We start from the raw sequence: 22,017 nt of genomic DNA, 5'->3' as shown, positions 1-22,017 counted from the left end.
TAATGTCAGGGTGGTGCGTGGCCAGAGCCCCCTTTCCTGCTTCTCCCTGCTCCACGGTAACCCAGTCCTGCCCCACCCAGGCCACACCCTGCGCCCCTCCCAACAGCCCTCTGCCCCCCAGGTCACAGCGTCTCCAGGAGCTGAACAGGCAGCTGCAGGAGCTCCGGACGACCTGGGCCCTTCACCAGGAGCACTGCCTGGTGAGCCAGGACCAGGAGGAGCTTCGGGGAATGCTGGGTCAGGCTGAGGTCTGGCCGGCCTCCTGAGAGGACCTCCTGCTAGACCCTGACTGTGGGGTGAGCAGGGATCCACCCCTTAGAGGGCCACATGCCTGGCACCAGGACTTGGAAAGGCAGCTGGCGGCCCAGGAGGAGAAGCTCACCCAGCTCCAGATGTAGGTGAGGGTGTGGAGGGCGGGACTGAGGAGGGGTCGAGGGGCCTCAACCTGCGGTGGAGTCCCCAGAGCATTGATCCGCCCTGAGGGGCACCCCTTCGAGGAAACAGCCGCAGGGTCCTGTCCTCCGTGGGCAGTCTGGCTCTGTGGGGTCCATCACAGCTTCTTCTGCCCAACTGCTCCCTCCCCTCCTCCTCCTGGTTTCCCCCTCTGAGAGCTGCCCCCAGAGCAAGCCCTGTGGGACACAGAGGGTCACTATGGGTGGAAACCAATCAATAATCTCATGGGTGCAGAGCACACTCTGAGGAACACAGGGGAGGTGACACTAGCTACAGAGAATCTGAGTGGAGCGTGGGTTTGTAATCCTTGTGTAGGCTGGGGGCGGGTTGATATCACAGGATCCTGTGGGACTGAAAGTGAGGACCTGAGGGTGGATGGGCAGAGGGAGTGCCCCATCCTCTGAGGCAGGAAGGTGGTCAGCTAGGGTGAGCACGGAGGAAGATGAGCAGGGGCTCTGCAGTCACACAAATGTCACCTAAGAATCTCACTTTAGTATAAAATGTTTGTCTCCATTGCAAAGCCACCTCTAGCAACTAGGATCCCCTCTCTCCCCATCTGGAGCAGACGAGTGAAGAAAATCAAAAACTGAAGCAAAGCAGTCAACAGGACTAACGGACCACCAACACCACAGCCCTCCATCCTTGTCCTGGAGACCAGGAGAGTTAGATGGTGCCCAGCCACCGCCTCAAACTGCTCTGGTTGAGCTCAAACTGGCAACTTGTGCACAGCTTGAAAGCCAATGGAAGTCGACTTCATGAAGAGAGGGCATTACAAGTTTGACAGGGACTACTGGATCCCCGAACCAGGGCCCTTCAAATCCAAAACAGAGCCCAGCTCCGGGAATCACCCCTGCCCAAGCAACAGTCGAGCTGATAAAGTGAACGCATGGCACCTGTGAGGCACTTGCTTCCCAGAGCAAAGGGGAGCATTTGCCCTCAAAATTCAGGAGGGAGGGAGGGGCCAGGGAGGAGGTAAGAAGAGTGCTGTGTTATATTATGAGGGCTGCAAACAAAATGTGTAGAAATTGTTAAACTGCTCTGCATGTTTCCACTTAAAACAAAACCCTCTATATTAAAATTCATATATATATGTGCATTATATGTGTGTATATATATATATTAGTCAAACCCAAGGTCAGAAAAAGGCATGCCCCGGGCTGCTGCTCGTGGCAAGGTCAGTGGTGTGAAACCCATCAGAAAGACGTGGGTCGGTTGTCTGCTCCCGTAGTGACAGCCTCAGAGAGCCGCAGGGGCCGTCGTGTGCTGTCCTACAGGGCCTCGATGATAGAAATCGACTCGATGGCAATGATTTGAGTGCTTTGAAGGTCAGAAACTGTAGACAGTGATCTATAAACGTCCTTCTCTCCTGTAAGGTGTCTGTAACACAATCAAAGGAAAACAATCGGTCTGCACTCCAGATCTTCAATGGGACCATTTCCAGGGAGCCTGGCCACACACTGCCAGGCTGTGCCTTCTCAGATCCGCTGGCACTGCTAGGAAGGTTGTGGGCCCTGCAAGGGTGGGGGACTCTCCAGCCTGCTCCCCAGCAATAGAGGCACTAGGCCAAGACTGGAAGAGCCCCGGCGGGGGGAGAGTGGGGAGGTTGAGGCAATCACTGTGCCCTGCTTCTGACACTCTTCATGTGGCTGCTATGGTCACCCTTGACCTCAGGGAAGGCCAAGGGTCACCAGGGCAGAAAACACTTCCTTTTTATGGTGAGGGCCATATCGGGTCTCAACTCCACTGCTAATTAGATGTGGTCTCTAGCAAGTAACCCAGCCTCTCGGTGCACCCAGTTTCCCCAGTGCTATCTGGAGTCCCCAGAAGGGCCAGGTACAGCGAGGCTGCTTGCAGCTGGGCCAGAACCAGCAGCTGCCCTCATCGTGCCCTGAAGCCAGAAGCCCAGAACTCAAAGGCTGAGCTTTGCTGAAGGTCGTCCGACAGGGCCTCTCAGCTTAAGTAAGCTGTCCCAAGCTCCAGGCTGCACAAGTTGCTCCCTGGAACACGTGGTCCGGGCCCCCAATGTGGGCACACAGAAAGCCAGTTCACCTCTCAGGACAGTGGTGGTGTGACTGGATGTGGACACGCCCGCATCGCCCGCTCGGGGCTCCTGGAGCAGGGTCCCCATCTGCTCTGCACCTCCCGCACCAGACGCCCAATGCCCTGGGACTAAGAGAAGCCTCACCCCCACCCGCCAGGGCAACCCATGGTCCCCAGGCAGCTTCTGGACCATGTCACTCCCTTCCCCAGACTTGACGGCTGTCCCACCCACGGGCTCAGCCCTCTGTACTCATGCCTGTCCATGTGTGCATGTGTGTTTGCGGGCGCACCTGTGATAGATGTTCACGTGTTTTTGGTAGATGCGCGTCCATCGGTGTGGTGTGTGTTCATCCAGGTGTGTTTATGGTATACATGCCTGTGGTATGTCCATCCATGTGTGTGTGTCTGTGTGGTGTGCGTCCATGGGCACACACACACATCTGCAGACCCGTGCGATCTTTCAGCTTCCTGCTGCTGGCTGGTCTGCGGAGAAGAGCAGGCCCTCTCGGAACGCCTTGCCTACTGGAGCAGCACGGGGTTAGGGCAGCCTCTCTTGGCATAGTCCCAGCAAGCTTGCCTGGACTTGGCCTCCTGCAACTGTGCCCTTTGGCCTGCCTTCTCCTCTTCCCTCTCCAAACCAACCTCGGCTCATGGGCAGCCTGCTGCCTCCCCGTCCCTTGCTGTCACAGTCCCCTGCAGCTCTCCCAAGGCACAGGCCCCGTCGCCCTCCAAGGGGAGAAGAGAATCTAGTCAGGGGTCAGAAGGTGGAGGCAGAGAAGGCAGGGCAGGGCAAGGCTCTCTCTCTCTCTCTCACATGTGCAAGCAGGAGCCCCTGTTCCCCCCTACTCCCACCCCCCAGAATGTGCAGCACCCCTGAGCCCACCACCCTCCACCAGTGGAGACATCCTGGGGCACCATCTCCGCTGTAATTGCCCACCTCCACGCACTCTCCCATGGGGTCCAGTTCATGAATGGGATGAATGGCTGGGGTGAAGCCTCATCCTGGACACAGGGGTACTGAGCAGTCACTCCTGCCCTGACTCTCACTCTGTGCCCAACCTGGGAGTCACTCAGCCATGCATTGGGGGGAATGGGGAAGGGGAGTGTCATGGGAATCCACGTGGTTACCAATGCTAGAGGAACGTGGGGTATTGTCAGGGAGGTGGTGGTGGGGCAGGTGTGACCCAGGGACCCAACATTAATTCACTGGGCCTCGCTGCTCCTCCACAGGGGTGGGTGGGGCCAGAAGTGACCCTGGGGCTGTAGGTGAGTGGGTGGGCCCAGAAGTGACCCTGGGGCTGTAGGTGAGGACGTGCTCCATCCAGGTCACCACATGGAACCAGCCACAGACTGCCCATGCAGGCTCGCCACAGTCTAGCCAGGCCACCATGCAGCACCCTGGGAACGGGCAGCTCCTGGTAAGGGGCAGCCCTTCCGAGGTCACACCTTCCTAGGCTCTTCCTCAAGGTGCTCTGACCCCCACCCGGCAAAGAGGGCAGCTACTGGCTGTGAGGGTGGGGCAGGGGTGCCCGAAGCAGACACCTCCTACGGGGCTTCCTGCTGAGAAAGGGTGGCACAGCACCAAGAGGCTGGCAACTCTCTGCGGGGCCAGGGAGATGTGTCCTTGTCTTGTTTCCTAAACTGGTCTTTGATGGTGGTACCAAAGGTCTCCCCATTTGTAGCAGCAATGACATCCTCAGACCGTTGGTGGGACGAGTCATATAATGTGTGCAGCCCCCGAGTCCCTGCGTACAGCATTCAGAGCAGCAGGGCGGGGGAGCCTGGGACCCTCCCCCCAGTGCCAGCACTCTACACCGGGCCCAGCCACCCCGAACCCCAACCCCACCCCATTTACACCCCGGCTGCCACAGCACCTCTGCACCCCAACTCTCCCGGTGCTTGGAGAAGAGGCCCACTGTGGCCTGCTCCAGGGGCCCAGGGCCCAGGACCAGAGCAGCTGCTGAGCTGTGGCAAGCCCGTAGTCACAGCTTCAGTTCACAGTGCAGATGACCCTCTGTGAGGTGCTGGCAGCTCCTGCCCCGTCTGGGGTACCAGGGCATACACCCAAGGCTAGGAAGGGTGCTGCTGGGGCCAACCAGGCCCTCCGAGGCCCCAGAACACTGGGGGATGGCTCTCTGAGGCTGAGGCATGGTGTCACTCGGGGCGGGCTGTCAGTGCTGCCTCCTCTTCCGCACGGCCTCGCGCAGGGCAGCCGGCAGCCGCTCCTGGTTGTTGCAGATGTTGTAGTGGGCCAGGCCCAGAAGCTTGTCCAAGTCCTCTTGGCTATAGGTCACTTTCGAGTAGTGGTAGGGGGAGTCAGACGGAGACAGGTTCACCCAGCCGGCCTCCTGCTCCTCGGGTGTCCTAGGGACCCCTGTGCAGAGAGCACATCGTGGGCATGGAGGGGCAGGGTGCTGGGGTGGAGGGAGGGTCTGCTGGGTCGGGGAGGCTGGGACACCAGGAAGGGGGTGGCGGCAAGCTGGCTCACCAGGGGCTGAGTGGTCCCGGAAGGAGTCGTTGACCAGGGGGAAGTGCAGAATGACTGGGGCCTCAGGCCGGCCGGGATCAGAGAACTTGTGGCACTCCCGAGGCTGGGGCTCCTCATCGAGGCTGGGAGAGATGGGCGGGAACGGGATGCCCTGCTCTTGGCACATGCGGCCCACCAGCTGCAGCTGCCTTGGGCTCCCTTGGTCCTGGACACTGACGTCACATAGGACCAAGCATCAGTCGGAGTGGACAGCCGTGCCGCAGCCCCTCAGAGCTCCACCAAACGGACTGTAGCCATCACTGAGGCCAGCCATGAAGGGCACACACCTCTCACTAAATTAACACAGAAACTAAACGCTGAGGTGTCGACGGCCTGCAACCAGCCGGGGTGCAGGTGCAGCCAACCAGATTCACCATCATATCCTCTCCCCATTGCGGAGAAAGCCCCCTGATGGAGCGTGAATGAAACCCCAGTTCTTTTCACAGGGAGTGCTGGTGGTGAAACAGTTATGTGCTGGGCGAGGTTCTGCAGGTTCAGCACTGGGAAACCACCCGCTGCTCCATGGAGAGAGGGCCGAGCACCACGTTCCTGAACTTGTGCCTCCACGTTGGTAGCCACAGACTCTCCCTTAACAGCCATGCTGCCTTCAAGTGAGCACATGGCTGGTGTGATCTCCCTACAGAGGCAGACATCCTCTGGCTCTCTCTTCCTGCTGTCGCCCAGCCCCCCTCTCAGCTTCCCCCAATGCAGCTGTTAGGCTTCCTCACTTGTGAACTCAGCGTTACTGTCGATCCCACCCACCTTGTGGCGTATGTAACTACTGATTATGCATGTCTTAAGGCTACCTGTAACTACCCCAAGATAATACAGATGCTCTCTCTTCCCCCACTTCCTCGTGGTCCATCAAGAGGAGCTGAGGTGAGCATGCTATCATAAAACGTGCCTGACTCCTTTATTGTACTCTCGCTCCCCTATCTCTCCTAGCCTCTATGACTTTACTAGACCTTTACTATTTTATCGCCATACAATTGTGCCTACTGACCCATTGGTTGTTAGAGGCTGATTTCCTGTGACAAACTGCTCCGTGGGCATTTTTACTCCCGTAAGCAGTTCGATCTCGGAAACACACCAAGGGGGACCCGGTGAGTCAGCATGGACTCCATGGTGGGGATCCTGGTTTGGTTCTTTTGACATGGTGTGGTGGTTAGATATTATGTCCACTTGGACCTGCGTGAAAGTGCAGGGGTGGAGTCCCACCTGTCACTCAGGTGGAAGCCTGGTGATCCCTCCTTGGAAGGAAGGGGAGATGCTATGAGCCTCTTCCTCCTCGCTGGGATTCTGTCTCCAGGGACGGCCCCATGGGGCCACCAGCCTGGAGAGCCGCCGACTCGGCCGTGTTCACGCCAGCCTGGGCATTATCTGCCTGCAGCTACACAGAGGCTGAGGAAGGTTCTGACTAGTATGGTCTTGAATCACACTGGGCTGGGATGCCTTGCTGATCTAAAATGACTTCTTGATCTAAAGCTCTTTCTTTCTACACAAAGGAGTGTTGCTGCTTTTGTTTCTCTGGACAGCTCAGCCCATAGCATGTGGGTCCCTGTCTCGTAGGGTTGGGAGGAAGCCAGCAAGGCACACACTGTGAAGCCGCCCTAGCATCCTCGGGTGCCACTCATCAGCTCCCCCACCTGAAAGGTGGCATTTAAGTTGTAGTCCAGCGACAGGATGAGGTCCACGTCCCGGGTGGGCTGCAGGAGGGGCGGGCAGCTGGTGTTGACAAAGTAGCCCACGTCCAGCAGGCACAGGCGGGGCTCCCCAGGGGTCAGCTGGTTAGGGAGTCCATCCAGTTTGGTGTCTGGAGAAGTGGGCGGGGTGGGAGGGCAGCCTTGAGCACGGGTGCTGAGGACACCACGCTTGCTCCCCTGGTCAGTGGCAGTCACTGGCTGCTCCTGGAAAAAGACTCCACCCTCAGGCCCCACCCACCTGGCCCCAGCCCTGAAGCAACCTCCAGCCCCAGCTGAAGGAGAAAGCAGGAAACTCTACTTCCCACATCCCGTGGGGCCACACATGGAAGGCCTGGAGCCAAGGGGTGAGGTGAGGGGCCCAGGAGGGGCCTGGAGCCAAGGCCCACAGCTCTGGGAAGACATCAGGGGGCTGGACCCCGGTGGGAGAAGCTACCTTTCCAGGAGGAGAAGTGAGGGTGCTGGAAATAGTCTTTGTGGAACTGGAGACCACGCAGAAAGTTGTCGGTGGCCTGGGCAAGCGGACGCCACGTCAGGAGGCCAGAGAACAACTCCCCGATCCTCCCAGCCAGGCTGGGTGGCACTTCCATCTTCAGCACTGGGACCTGCTCCTTGTCTGCACAGCCAGGGAGTGGGGCGTGGGTGCTAGCCCAGTCTGAGGGCAGTGACCCCGGAGAGGGAAAGAGCTGAGACCAGTGCCCCCACCACCACACACACACAGAGCTGGGAGTCACATGCCCACCCCCAGCACCAGCCCCGGAGCCTGGGCACCTACCCAAGCTGGTCAGGGTCTGAGCCCAGCGATCCCAGAACGGACTGGGCTCCGAGGACCAGTATAAGCTGTCTTGGAGGCTGGCTGCATATAGGTTGGTCCAGATACCTGGGAGCGCAGACACAAGGGGACGAGAGCCCCCATTCCTGTCACAGCCTGACCCTTCCCTGCTGCCCGCCTCAGTGATGGGGCTCCCCCAGAAACATCCTCCCCTCCCCCATTCTCTCTCCAAGACCCCCTCACCTTCCAGGAAGCAGATGCGGGACTCAGGCATCCTCTTCATCAGCCGCCCCATGAAGAACTCGGAGCCGAAGAGCTCGGAGGGGATGAAGGCACCTTACTTGGAGAAACCGAGCTCGTAGGGGGAGAAATCACACCACTCTGCGGTGGGAAGGGACCGCTGTTGGCCACCACCCTCCTGCCCACCCGAACCCACGCAGGGCAGCCACAAAGGACGGGGCGACTCCCCTCCAGTCCAAGTGACTCTGGGGTCATGGGTGTCTGGATTCACTCGGGTCCCGGACCAGAGTGTAAGGAGAAGGGCATGAAAAACTGCCTCCCCACACCATCCCAACCACCCCTTCCCCGACCCCTGGCCGCCCGGGGCCTCAACCAGCTGCCTCGACCTGCCTCCAAATTCAAAGGTGGACAGGCCGTGCCCCTTAGTGTTGAGGGCATAGTACATGGGGAGAGGTTTCTGGCCGTGCCTCAGAGCCTGTCGCTGCTCCGAGAGCTTGTGGACATCAGGCTGTAGGGAGATAACTCCGTGTAAACCCATTGCTGCCTGGTCTCTGGAGATCTCCCCTCGCCCTGCTACCCAGCAGGGCTGCCTCCAGGTCCAGGCCCGTCCCCATGGGCCGCCCTTCTGTACCCCATCATGTCGCATGGCCTCATTGATGAGGTCCCAGAGGTTGGTGAAGCAGGCCGGGTGTCCCAGGCGAGCGCGCTCCTCCAGCTCCTGGTAGTACCATTGCAGCTGGCTGGGAGCCAACACGCCCAGCTTGTTCTTGGTCACCTGCGTCTTCAGCAGTACGGTGGCGCCCCCCAGGTCCTTCTGCGACCACTCTGGATCCTTGTAGAGGTTTTCTAAGGTCCTAGGCAAAGCCAGAGGTCGGGGGAAGACAGGTTCCTCTAAGAGTCCCCCGAGACCTCACACCCCTTCGGACCTTCTCTCCCAGGGCAGCAGCCCGCAGGTGCCTTCCAGCTCCATGGAGACAGCCGAAGCCCATGGGGCACCTTGGGCATATCGCACCTGCCACCTGCCTCCTCGCAGACCTTCCAATCTAGTCAGGGAGGCCAAGGGGGCACTGGAGAAGCCTTACCACAGGCACCCCTGCCTCTGCCCACTCACCCCCAGATCCCACACTCAGCCTGCTCACCAAGTGGAGCCTGAGGCCCCTGTGATGTAGAAGACGCAGTCCAAGAGGCCCAGCTCCCTGAGGCCGGTCAGCTGCCCATACAGGGAAGTCATTGCCCGGACCCCTCCACCAGTAGCCATGATTGCCACCACTGGGACCTGGAAGGGCAGAGTACAGCTGGGCTCAAGGGAGGCCCTGCGGGGACTTCCAGTTGGTGGAGGGGAGGTCAGGGTGCGCCGGGCAGTAAAAACCACAGGAGGATGACACAGCAAGTCAAGTGGCCACTCAGTCCCCTGCCCCTGGCCCCACCACCAAGTTAGCGTAGGTCAGAGTCTGGTGGGGACCCATGGAGCGGGTCTGAGTCAGAGCAGCTGAGGAGAGTCATGTCAGGATAACCTCCTTCAGCAGGGTGGGTCCTTTCGGGTTTTGAAAACTCCAGGGAGCGTACAGGCCACAGGCCTTATCTCCCCATCCCCAGCCTGGGGAGTACGGCGGTCACTTCTTAAAAGACACAGGCTCACCTCAAAACCCCTAAATCAGCGTCCCTCTCCCTTTGCAAGGAGCTCATTTCCTTAGGAGCCAGCCCAACCAGCAGAGAGGCCTGGCCAGATGTCCACCGAGTTGTCTGAGAGGCCCAGTCTTAAAAGCAGCTCCAGGTCACGGGCCAACGCACAGAGAAGGGTAGCTACCCCTGGTGGGGCCCGTGGTTCTGACACTGCTCAGCCGCATTGGGCCCAAGATAACATCAAGAAAGCTCCAGGAAGTACAAGGGGGGTAGGTGGACAGACGAGAGGCAAACACAAGTCCGCCTTACAACCAACCCTGGTCGGGCAATGGAAGTGTGGAGGCCCACTCAGCTCAACACTCGGCCTGAGACCCCCACACTCCTGCCCAGCCCGACAGACCTCGTCCTCCTGCAGGTCTCCCTCCAGCTGCAGGGCCTGCTGCAGGGCCTTGGCCACCACCTGCTTCCTCCTGCTCAGGAAGGCCTGCTCCTCAGCACACAGCTCGAAGCCCAGGCGCACGGCCAGCTCCCCTGGTCTGGGGGTGGGGTGGGGGGATGGACGGACAGTGAGGCAGTGCTCATCCTCGTCAGAAAAGAGAACACTCGGCCCATCTCCCTGCAAGATCCACGTCCATCTCTTCTCTCCCTTCAGCCTGCATGCTGAAACTTGGAGAGTGAGGGGGGGATGGTGGGCCCAGAGCCACACAAACACGCCCGGCATGACAGCAAGGCCAGCCAGCAGATGAGGGTGTCCCTGTGGCCAAAGGTGGCCCTGAGTCTCAGCTTCTCCCTCCCCTGCAACGCTGGACCAGGGCTACACTGGGGAGGGGGCACGGGGGCTGAGAAGGAACAAAGGCCTTTAAGTTGGGGCTGCTTATGCTCCCAGACACCGAGGGCCAGCAAAAGTTCTTGAAGGCCCAGCCACGTTGCTTCCACCCAAAAGGTTGCTTCCTTCTGGTCTTTGTGCTCCTCAAACCAGGCGTGTTACTCTCCTCAGCCCCCACCTCTCTCCCACCCAGTGAGGCCACACGCAGACTACAAGGTTGAGGAAGGACCCTCTCTGCTCTGAGCACCTTCCCAAGACTGGGAGCTCCCTGCTGCAGCCACCCGCTTGCTTCCGGTCCTCCAGGCCACCCAGCTGCACGTAGCGCCCTCCCTCCCCCGGCTGCTCTCCCCCAGCCCAGCCTCTCACCTGTCTTCTTTTCTCAGCTCCACCTTCATCAGAGGCTCCTGCAAACCAGCAAAACACCACTCAGAAAGGCTGGCACCTCCACCCCAACTTCGGCCCTGGGATGCCCCAGTCATCTCCACAGGGATGCACCCCCACAGCCCAGCCCAGGGGCTTGGCCCAAAAGAAAAGGGAGAGAAGGAGTCACCCCCTGCCACCACCCCCGCACTGGCCTGAGGCCCTGTCCCACCCCCACATCAAGGTCTTCCTCTGAGTGAAGAGTACCTGGGACGTAGGGAAGACCAGCCTCACGAGCTGGTCTGATGGCAGGGCCCTGAGTGGCACCTTCAGTTGCTCCTGGCGGGCGTTCTGCAAGGGGACTAAAACTGTACACTTACCCGAGTCTCAGAGCAGGGGTACCACCCGGCCCTGTGGGCCTGAATTCCAGGGGGTCAGTGGGGGGGGGGCACCCTACCTGCAGGTGGATACTCAGCTCCTGCTCCCAGCAGGTGGGGAAGTGGAAACGGAAAGAGTCACTGCCTACGGTGGCCTCCTGAGATCCCTCGTAGGATCCGGGGACCACAAGCTGATCTTTTCCCTTTGACTCTGGAGAAAGGAACCGAGGTAGGGGTGGGAGGGGGTTCCCTGCCCGTGAGGTGTCTCCCGCCCCTGTGGCTGGCAGAGGCTGGGAGGAGTTACCCCCAGCCCAGCCCCCTCAGAGCAGGGTCATGGGAAAAGACCAGGTCTTGGTAAGCCCGGGCAGTTTCACCCCCAGCCCCTAGCCTTCGGAGGCTAAAGGTGGCTGGCAGCTTCTTCCAGGATGGGCAGCTGAGGAAGGGGGAAGACATAGGCTGAGGGCCAGGGCTGTCCTGGTGACCTGGGAGACTCACCCTTCTGGTCCCCGGCCTCCTTCAGCCGCACATGCAAGCGGGAAAGCTCACGGGCCTGTGTTGGGAAGAGAAGATTCATATGCCGCCCCTCCCATGCAAGGATACCTCACCACTACCCTTTCCCCTGCAGCCCGCGGTTCCTGCTCCTCAGTCCCATGTCCTCTGGAAATCATAGCCCCTCCCACTTTGCTCTTTCCTGGTCCAGACAGACTTGCAGCCAGGAGGGCAGGTGAGCAGATGGCCTGAGGGAGGGTGTGTCACTCACCACTACAATCCCAAAGCACTACTATGATCCCAAATCACTACTGTGATCCCAAATCACTACTATGATCCCAAATCACTACTATGATCACAAAGCACTACTATGATCACAAAGCACTACTATGATCACAAAGCACTACTATGATCCCAAAGCACTACTATGATCATAAAGCACTACTATGATCACAAATCACTACTATGATCACAAAGCACTACTATGATCACAAAGCACTACTATGATCCCAAATCACTACTATGATCACAAAGCACTACTATGATCACAAAGCACTACTATGACCCCAAAACACTACTATGATCCCAAAACACTACTATGATCCCAAATCACTACTATGATCACACAGCTCTACTATGATCCAGAATCACTACTATGATCCCGAATTAGTACCATGATCCTAAGTCACCATTACCATCCCAAGTCACCACTATGATCCTGAATCACTACTATGATCCTGAATCAATCACTACAATGATCTGACTCACCACTAGGACACCGTTGCTGGTGAGCTGCTCTGCACAGTCTGTCCTGGGAAAAGCCATGAGCGGGGGTCAGGTTCTTGCCCCCAAGGAAGCCTAGGCAGTCCTTCCAACCACAGAGGGTCCCCGGGGAAGGACACCAGCCCTGGCGCACGAGGCTCTCTCCTTCCAGAAGGGACAGATTTGACCCAGAGCCCCTCTCCCTACCTCGCAACCCCCAACTCCCCTGACCCCCGCAACCCCCAACTCACACACTCCGCAGGCGGAATTCAACGTCAAACCGCTCCCCACCCTGAAAAAGCAAGTTATAAAGGTAAGACGTGTGCATGTATGTGGGCATGCATGTGAGTGGTTGTGTGCACATGTGAGTGTGTGTGCATGTGTATCCACATGGCTGTGCATGTGTGAGTGTGACAGTGGTTGAGTGCGTGTGCTTGCTTGTGAGTGTACCTGTGTATGTGTGTGAGGCTGTGTGTGGGTGTGAATGTGAGTGTGAGTGTGTGTGTCAGTGTGGGTATGTGCAGATTCCAACCCAGATGCCAGCCAGGGGTGCCAATGCGGGGAGGGCTGCTGTCCATAATGTGGCCCCGAGGAGGGGGCCGCTCCTCGAGAAGCAGGTCCTGGTTGACAAGGGCCTCGGGCACCAGGGAAACCTGACCTCATGGTCTGTAAACAAGTTCTTTGAAGAGGGCATTTAAGCAGCATCCCGTTGGTGGTACCGAGGGTGGCCGCCCATGTGGAGTCTTGCCTGCAGGCTCAGCAAGAAGCTCTGGCGCCGGAACTCCCCAGGCAGCAGAGTGCCCACGTCAAACAGCACTGACAGCATGGGGACGTCGCTGGTCAGCAGGTCCTGGTCAAAGACTTTCAGCTCCACCATGTTCTGGAAGGGGAGCAGCGGGACAGGGCCATGGGGTGGGGGTGGTGTGGGGGTGGCGCTGGGGGTACGCAGGACTGGGCTGAGGCAGGCCCACCTTGATCTGGCTGTGCAACCGGAAGTGGAAGCTCTGGTTCCAGACAGGGTTTCTGCAGTTGTTGACCGTGCGCGTCTGGAGCCGGTGGTTGCAGGCCGTGGGCAGCCACAGGGTCACATAGAATTCACGGTGGGTCACTTGGAGGAGAAGAAATGAGGGCCAATTCTCCCCCAAGCCACGCAGACTTCACCACCAGAGGGATCCCTGGGGACGCACCAAGCCCCACCCTCCATCACCAGCCCTTGCCCATCACTCTTTGCAGCCCCTCCTCCCAGGACCTCGCAGGCCCAGCCCTCCTGCCACCTCCCACCGTCCCTGCCCTGCTCCAATTGCAACCTCAGTTCCCTTCTCCTCTCTCGGTCAACTCACCCACGTCCCTGGCAGGCAGGCTGTGGGCCTGCAGCACACGAATGGTGAGCAGGCAGGTCCCGGGCAACTTGGCCTGCAGAGCAGCGGGGAGGGGACAAGCTTGCTGTGGGATGACATGACCAAAGGCCGCAGGCGATGGAAGGGAGGTTGGGGCACCTGTGAGGGCTCACCCTGCACCAACAGGGCCAAGGCCACCCAGAACCCCGAGTCTAGAAGAGACAGGGCACGTCCATAGGAACTTACACAATGCCCATGACAGGTCTGTCCCAAGGGCTATCCATACATTAACTCAGCCGACTACTACGCTGCCTCACGAGGAGGCGGGGGCATGGAGAGGTGACCCAGCAACTGGCCGGAGACCCAGAGGCAGGATCGCTGTGCTCTCCGCTTCCCTCTCCTGGAACCAGCAGGCTCCCATCTTGCCACCTGTCTGCCCCAGCCCATGCCCTCGCTTACAAAGCTCTGGGTGGGCATACAGAAGGGCATGGAGGGAGCGGCCTGCTAGGACTAAGCTCCTGCTTGCTCACTCGCTCCTCCCTGTGCATCCCACCCCTGGTCAGGGGGAAGTTCTGGAAGCCACCTCTGTGCTGGGGCAGGTGGGAGGTTACCAGGCCAGGCAGCCCATGGGCGCCAAGCCCTGCGCCCTCCAGGTTCTCCGAGGGCAGAGGAACAAAGGACCCCAGGACTCCATCCCAAACCACCCCGGGCTCTGGGCTGAAGCCCTGCCAGGTGCGCTGGGGCCAGGGAGCGTGTGTCAGCACACCCTTTCACTGGCCTCCCAGCTGTCGTTGGAAGTCCCAGCTGCATGCACCCAGGGGTTCCTGGCAGAGGAAGAACCCGGGAAAGTCACCCATCTCATCAGTCTCAGGCCCCGACAGCCCAGGCAACTGACTCAGAGGGAGCAGGGGAGCAGCCAGGAGCCTCTCCCTGCCTAGAAGCTCTGTGGATCCGCAGCCCAGCCATGCCCCTACCCAAAGCTGGCAAACATGCCCCCTACACCTGAAGACCACCGTGGCCACAGCCCTCCAGAGAAAGCATTAGCCAGGACTCAGGTGGGGAGCAAGGGTCAGAGTGGGCTCCAGTGCCACGCCAGTCTTACCAGAGCCATGAGGCTGGGGGTCCCAGGCGGGGCGAGCAAAGGCAGCAGTAGCCACTGGGCTGAGGACTGTGGGGTTTTAAGCCAAAATCCAAGTATGTCCCAACTGGCCTCCCTAGCCCCTCCCACCTGCATCTTCCGCTCCGCCCAAGCGCCACACCCTGTCCAAGAAATGTGGCACCTCAGCCTATACTGGGGCTACTGACACCCTCCCATGGGCTCAAGGTCCCCCACCCCTGCTGGGTTCCTGGAAAACCCACTGCCCCCAGCAGACACCACCTGGGCCTGCCCAGCTGGGTCCTGCTTCCAGGACAGCTCACCAACCACCCGTGTGAGCAGGACAGGAAGGTATGGCTTGGAGGGGCCACAGGTCTGGGCAGCCGCCAGAGGTAGGGCAAGGGCAGAGTCCCCACCAACAAGGCTTGTAGCAACATCCAGGTACCAGAAGGACAGGAATGCCCAGTCTCCACTGAAGCAGACCCGGAGGAGGGGTGTATCCGGAGCCTATCATCACAGCAGGGGAGTGGCTGTTACTAAAAACAGCTCTTCAAAGCCAGGGCCTGGGCCACCTGGGTCCCCAGAGATGGCCAGGACTGGAGCTCCAGGTGGGCACCCAGGGGAAGGGGGCTCATCTCCCCTTTTATGGGCGCAGCATGAGAAAGCCAGTTCCTTCTGCAGAGGAGCAGCCCAGGGGTGGGGGTGGGGCAGTTTATGTCCCCTGGTCCCTGTGCTGGTTAGGAGACACAGGCTCGTCCCCAGGCCACCAACCCCATCGCGAAGCAAACCAGAGTCCCAGTCAATGAGCCCTGGCAGAGAGTTAAAACAGGGTTGGCCTGCCGGCCAGACCGGAGTACAAGCTGTGGTCCCTGGACAGACAGGGAGCTAGCTCCTCTCTCTGACATTTCCATCTGAACCCTCCCCGCCCTCCTGGAGACACAGAAATCCACAAGGGGCAGGTACCACATGGAGCCTCCCCGGCTTTATTGAGCATGTCTTTCGAGCGAGCGAGCGGGCCCTTACAGAAACCCTCTCCAGGCCCCAGGGCAGCCAGAAAGGTAGGGACCATCATTATGTCCACTTCACAGCTTTACAGAGGAGGGAGGACGCCGCAGCTGGCCTCCACCCACGGGGCTGCTTCACCTGCGTGGCAGCTTTCTGGGAACCCTGACCTAGACACCTGCCTGGCACTTCCTGGTCCTCCTCCTATCACCCACGATAGTCTCCAGGATCGGTCCCAACCCAAACGGGGTTCTGGGTCAGACAGATTGCAGGGTGTCTCTGTGTGGGCCTATCTGGGGAGGAGCCAGAGTGCCCCCTGAGCTGTGGGGGGGCACGTTCCCTGGGGGCTCCACTAGTCCAGGCCTGAGGCCTTGGTGAGGGTGTCGAGCAGTTGGAAGTAACTGTACTTGAGGTCATACTCCATGTCGTACCAGAAGTTCACTGTGGGGAGAGCAAGCACAGGAGTGGGTGGCCCAGCTCTGACCCAGAGCCTCCCCAGCCCACCCGCTGGCCGAGGCCAGCAGCTCCTCACCAGCAATGCAGCCCTGGGACTGCTGCACGTGGTGGAACCACAAGGCCGGCAGGTAGAGCATCTCGCCGGCCTGCATGGTGCAGCGGAGGGCCTGGGCCCCACGGTACTGTGGGTACCGGGACAGATCTGGTGTCAAGGGATCCAGTGGAAGCCAGGGCACCTGGGGACGGAGCAGGACCGGGGAACTCGGCCTTTGGCCTTGCCAACGGTAAGGGCCAAAGGTCCCCCTCCATCCGCCCTGGGAAGCCAGCCCCAGAAGGTGGGACCTTACGGAGGAAGGGGCCACCTTCCCAGGACTTTTGGGGCCCACTTGCTCCTCGGAGATGGATGAGCTTGCCCCTCCCTGAGGCCCAGGGCCAAGATGGACACCTTCTCCATGGCCTCTTCATCCACCACCTCAAAGGTGCCCGCCTCAGTGAGTCGGTAGGTTGCTGGGGTGTACAGCTCTGATGCCAGAGAAAAAGGGGGAGCTCTGCAAAGAGTGCTCCCAGCCCCTCACACCTCCTCCCAGCCTCTCCTGTTGGCTGCCTGGCCCCAGGGACACAGGCAGGGAAGCCTCGCTACCCTTCCTCTGGTTTGGGGCCCATGCGTAAGGCAGGTCCCAGCCCTACCATAGGGGATGAAGGGTCGATCGCTGGGTGGGTGAAACAGGAAATGTTTCTCTCCAGAGAGGACACAGTAGAGGTTTTCGTAGTGGTCCTTGTGCACTGCCAACACAAAGAAGGTCCTGGGCAGATTTGGCGGAGCAGGGCACATGAGAGGCAGAACCTGCCCACCCAGAGCCTTGCGCCTCAAGACAGCCAGGGGTGTAAAAACGAGAAAGTCCTGCGAATAAAGATTTCAACCTTCCATCCAAAGTGTCCCCTGATGTCTCCTTTACGCCCAGTACTAGTTCAACTTAGCCAGTAAAGGATCTCCATCCCTCTGCCATGAGCATGGTGCTCTTTTAAACTCCATCCGGGCTCAGACTGAAAACAGCCTCTTCAAAGAACAGCCAGGATCCTGGAGGACAATGAATTTATAAGGGGGAGGGGGAATCCCATTATTTTCTACACAGTTTCTGAAGCCCCCTCATTTCCCTCAGGGAGAAGAACTCGGGAAGGGAGGGTGAGAACGTTTGAACCAACTAGAGGGACTGAATCAATGTCACTGAGCTGTCAGCGTAGAAGCTTGGTGTGTGCTTTTGCTCTGTGTATTCTCAACGACATAGTCAAACCAGACTCCAGGAGATGCCCAGGGGGTGTCTGGGGTGGAGGGCATTCCAGATCCCAGCCACCAGGGACTTGGCACTCACCACACGCCCCATGCGGGTCATCTCTCCAAAGAGGTAAATATCCACGCATAGGGTTCTCCCAAGTTCACCTCCGGGGCCAACGTGCCCTCTGAGAGATGTCTAGTGCGCCCCCACACCAAAGTCATCCCACCCACCACGCTGCAACGCCGCTCCTCCTCTGTTCGCAGAATTGTAGACCGACCCTCCAGGCCAGCCTCCCACCCTTGGCCCCATCCTGGCTCCTCCCTGTCCCTGCATCCCAGAGACACCTACAGGACGTCACTGCGGCCGCCTCCCCCAGCCAGAAGTTCACCGCGTCTGGCATCTTCCCTGCAGGACAGAGGAGGAGAGTTAGGAGTGGTTGTCCCCTGCAGGTCGGGTCTGGGATAACACCCAACAGGATGTGGGCAGGGGTACTGCATGCGAGCGAGGGGCATCACAGGGAAAAGTGGCGAAGAGGCCATGGTTTGGAGGGCTTGGGGAGTGGGCCCAACCCCCCACAGGCAAAAGTTAGAGCACTAATCCTTTGCAGTCGGTCAACAGTCAAGGCTTCCAGGGCGGCAGGGCCTGACCCTGGCCATGGGGTGGTGGGTGTGGGCCAAGACAATCAATGTCACCGAGCTGTCAGTGTAGAAGCTTGGTGTGTGCTTCTGCTGTGTATTCTCAACGACTGCCCTCTGCCCCAGTCGCCCCCTCTCACCCAGAGCCTCGGAGGCCCAGGGCACGTGGGGCTCCAAGTCGGGCAGCAGCTGGGGCAGCTCGGTAAGCAGGTTAGAGCACTGCTTCTGCACGTAGAGCACGCCAGGGTGCCGGGCGCTGCCCTCCAGGACGTCCAACACACCTCACAGGGGCAGCAGGCGCTCGGCTGGCATCACGAAGTGGTCTCCGTGCACGGAATCAGCATAGCCATCTGGGGTCACCACTACGCTCATCTCCGTGGCACCCACCGTGGCCCTAGGGGATGGGACTCTAAGAGCATGCCCACATGCCACAAGACAGCTCGCCCATCACCCTAGCCCAGCCCAGGGCTGCACCCACCTCAGATAGGGGAGCGACCACTTCTGCAGGGCATTGTGCATGATGCAAGGCCTGCTGGGGAAGACCCAGTCCCGGTAGAAGTGCAGTGGCATCGGGGCCTCATCCAGGTAGGGCACGGTTGGAGGCACGCCAAGCTCTTAAGTGGGGTGGGAGGTAGATGTTGACATAAACAGCACCCAGCCACTTACGGATGAGATGCCCTCTCTGGGCAGGCCACAGGGTATCACTGGGCAGTGCTCACTGGGGAGGGACCAAGAGACTCTGGACCACCAGAAATAGAAGGGGATTTTCAAGGAGGAGGCTGCCGCACGCCTACTCCAGGAGGGGCCACACAGCCCAAGAGCAGGTGAGCAACATACTCTGGTGTCAACTTGTGGAGGGGTGGAGTCTAAGCTGTCATTCAGGTTGCAGCTTGATGACCTCATTTGGAGGTGCCCACGGAAATCAATAGCTCCCTTCCTGTGAGACATTCCTGCTGACAAGACACACAGAGCTACACTAGAGCCCTGGAGCCGCAGGGCTCACTTGGAGACCCCTGCTAGCGCTGGGATGCCTCCACCACCACTGGGTGCACAAGGCTTTCCACCCACTGGCCTGTGATCTTCCTGCATCAGCATCATTGCTTGTGTTTCATGAGTAGGAAGAGGGATTTATAGACTGGTATCGGACATATGGGCTAATATCAGACTTAAGGACTTGATCTGGACTGGGCTGGAATGTTTTCATAATGTACAATTTTTCTTTGATATAAAGTTCTCTTTTAAAACACATATAAGTGTCTATGAATTTGTTTCTCTGGTCAACTGGGGCTAACACAGCGGGACTCCTGCTTGGCCCAAACCCCAGTCCTCCCTGGGGCCAGACCCTTGGTTAGCTTCCCTAGCTGCGGTGGTGGACCTCTAGCGAAGTATAGAAAAGCAGCCTCAGGCACCACGCAGGGAGCTCCCCGTGGCTGGGGGCAGCAAGATGAAGGAAGAATGCCTTCCAACTGTGAATATTCACTGAATATTTTGGAATGTGCTCAGCCCTTGGCTTGGCCAGTGTGAATTGGTCCTTTCAAGATGCTGACAGCCTCATCGGGGAGACATGCCTATAAACTGAACGCCCTGGGTCTTCCATGATGGTACCGTGCTGTGTGCTGCCTGGGTGGCTTTCTCTTGCTGCCCTTCATAAAAATCACTGACTCCCTGTTGTGCTCCTGGCTGGCTCCTCGTCTCACAGAGTCTACCTACAAACACTCCCAACCTCCCTCGCCCTCACCTTCTCCTTCTCCCATGCCACCTCCTTTGGGGCCCCTCCACTCACAAGTCACCCCAAGAGCCTTCCTTCCCCCAGCTGGCTATCCTTCTTCTTTAGGAACTTGTGAACCACACCACCCACCGCCCACCCCCTCCCGGCCCCAGCCCACAACCATTTCTAGTAAACAAACAACAGTTGCCCTCGAGTCGATTCTGGTTCCTGGTGACCCGGGATGTCAGAGTGGACCTTTGCTCCACAGTTTGTGGCCCTGACTTTTCTGAAAAGGATTGCATTTCGTTGGGGGTCCTTTAGGAGTAGGCAATGTGCACCGACCTTCCCATTAGTAAGACAAATGCTTAACCATGGACACCACCCCGGGGCTCTGAAAAACTCCTCGTTCCCTTCCTGCGTGCATGTCCACTTGACCACCTGCACCGTCAAGCACACTATCTACGGGCCCTGGTGGTGGTCGGTGCTTAAGCACGTGGCTGCTAACCAGGAGGGGGTTGATCTCAGTCCACCAGGTGCCCCTCGGGGGAGAGACATGGTGGCCAATCTTTTTCCTCAGACACAATACGGGGCAGTCCTACGACTCCAGTGACAGGTTTGCAAACAGGTTAATATACTATCTACTCAATTGATTTCCACTGGATAGCTGTCTCTGTCCCCGGCTAGAATGTGATCTCCATGAGGGTGGGGGTGTGGGTTACACCTTCCCAGGATGGAGCACAGTGCCCAGCACGCCCATGATCCCCAGTACACACTGGCTTAATGACTGGATGAAAGGCTTACAATATCTCCTGCCACAGTGAACTAACTGGTTCCCCTGGCTTAACTCCCCTCCTTCCAAAAGCATTTATCACCCCAGCTCCAGACAACCTCTTGAAAGGCAGCCTCATGTTGTCACTCTGAGCAAACCTCCTTTGATGACTTACCACTTGGAGAATAAAGTCTGCCTGGCCTTGGTAACGGGGCCCAACCCATTCTTCTCCTCTGATGAGCCTCTGCCTGGAGCCGGCCCCTTACCACACACCCTCCCTGCTCCCTGGCCCTGCAGCTCCCTCCATTCTTTCCCTTGGGTAGAGCGGAAGGTCCCCCCTGTGCTTCAAGGCCACTGCCCTCCCCCTGAACCACAAGGTCGCGCGCCTCCAGTGAAGTCATCCGATTAGTCTCACGGTCAGTGGGAAAGTTGGGATGTCTTTAACTAGATCAGAAATTGGAGCTGAATAGGAAGGTCCCAGGGGACCTGGGAAGGTGGAAAGGGAAGAGCTGATTGGTACTTGAAAGTCACTGGCAAAGAGGCAAGATGGATCCTGCCTAGTAGATACAGGAACGCGGAGGGGTGACACGTGGCCAAGCTGTGCCAGCCCACTGTAACAGGCACCGCGGAAGATGACTCAGTAAACCCCTGAGATTCTCACAGAAATTCTTAACAGAAGTGGTAACTGCTATTTTTAGCCCCTTTATGTTTTCTACTCTTCTTCCATTTTGATTTTCTTGCATTTGAATAGATTTCTTTTGGGGTACGGTCACTCTTCTATCCCAGGGCTTTGAAACGAGAGAATTTCAAAGGAGATCTAGACAATTCCTTTGACCCCATAATTCCTCTGCTAGGAATTTAACCAACCAAAAACACATGGGCAAAACGCTTCCCTCTCCCGAGCGCACCAACCTCTCTCCGACTCAGGGTGTTTGCCTTCCGTGAACTGCCCCCGCATGTGTCTGCACACTCCCTCCCTCCCTGCCCTTGAGTCTGTGCCCAAGAGCCACCTCCTCATTGAGGCCCGCTTTACTCACCCTATTGAACCTCCATCCCGGAGCCCCTCATTCCACTTAACTGATTTCCCCACATTTATCTTCTAACCTACTGTCTCTTCATTTAGTGTGCCTACGGCTAACTGTAAGGAACCCCGGTAGCTGCTAACAGCAAGGTCAGTGGTTCAAACCCATCGGCCACTCCTCAGGAGAAAATAGACGCTGTCTGCTCACTTAAAGAATTTCAGCCTCACTAACCCACCCAAGGGGAGCGGGTATTGTTTTTATCTCCACAGGGAAAGAGGGACCAGACTTCAACCCAATGCTCCAAGATGTGAATGCAGCATGCCAGCATGCAGTAGGGAACCAGTGGAGAGGTTTGAGGGGCCGGTCAAAATCCCAACTACTAAATGGACACCTGCCCCTCCCCCCAGAAGAATTTATTTCAAAGGGCGGCATTGAATCTGAAGCTCCGGGAGAGGGACATATCTGATCAGAGCACACGGGAGCAGAGGAAGGGGAATGAGGAGAGTGGAGCACATCCTGGACCAACAGGCCATGGGGACGATATTTCCA

At 58.5% G+C, this 22,017-nt stretch overlaps 1 pseudogene; it reads right to left on the bottom strand.

The window, feature by feature from the left end:
• Positions 1-4,664: 4,664 nt before the first annotated feature.
• On the bottom strand, positions 4,665-19,723 carry LOC142435746 (cytosolic phospholipase A2 beta-like; annotated as a pseudogene).
• Positions 19,724-22,017: the final 2,294 nt, after the last annotated feature.

Source organism: Tenrec ecaudatus (genome assembly GCF_050624435.1).
Source record: "Tenrec ecaudatus isolate mTenEca1 chromosome 1 unlocalized genomic scaffold, mTenEca1.hap1 SUPER_1_unloc_13, whole genome shotgun sequence".
Lineage (NCBI taxonomy): Eukaryota > Metazoa > Chordata > Mammalia > Afrosoricida > Tenrecidae > Tenrec > Tenrec ecaudatus.
This window is presented reverse-complemented; position numbering and strand designations above follow the sequence as displayed.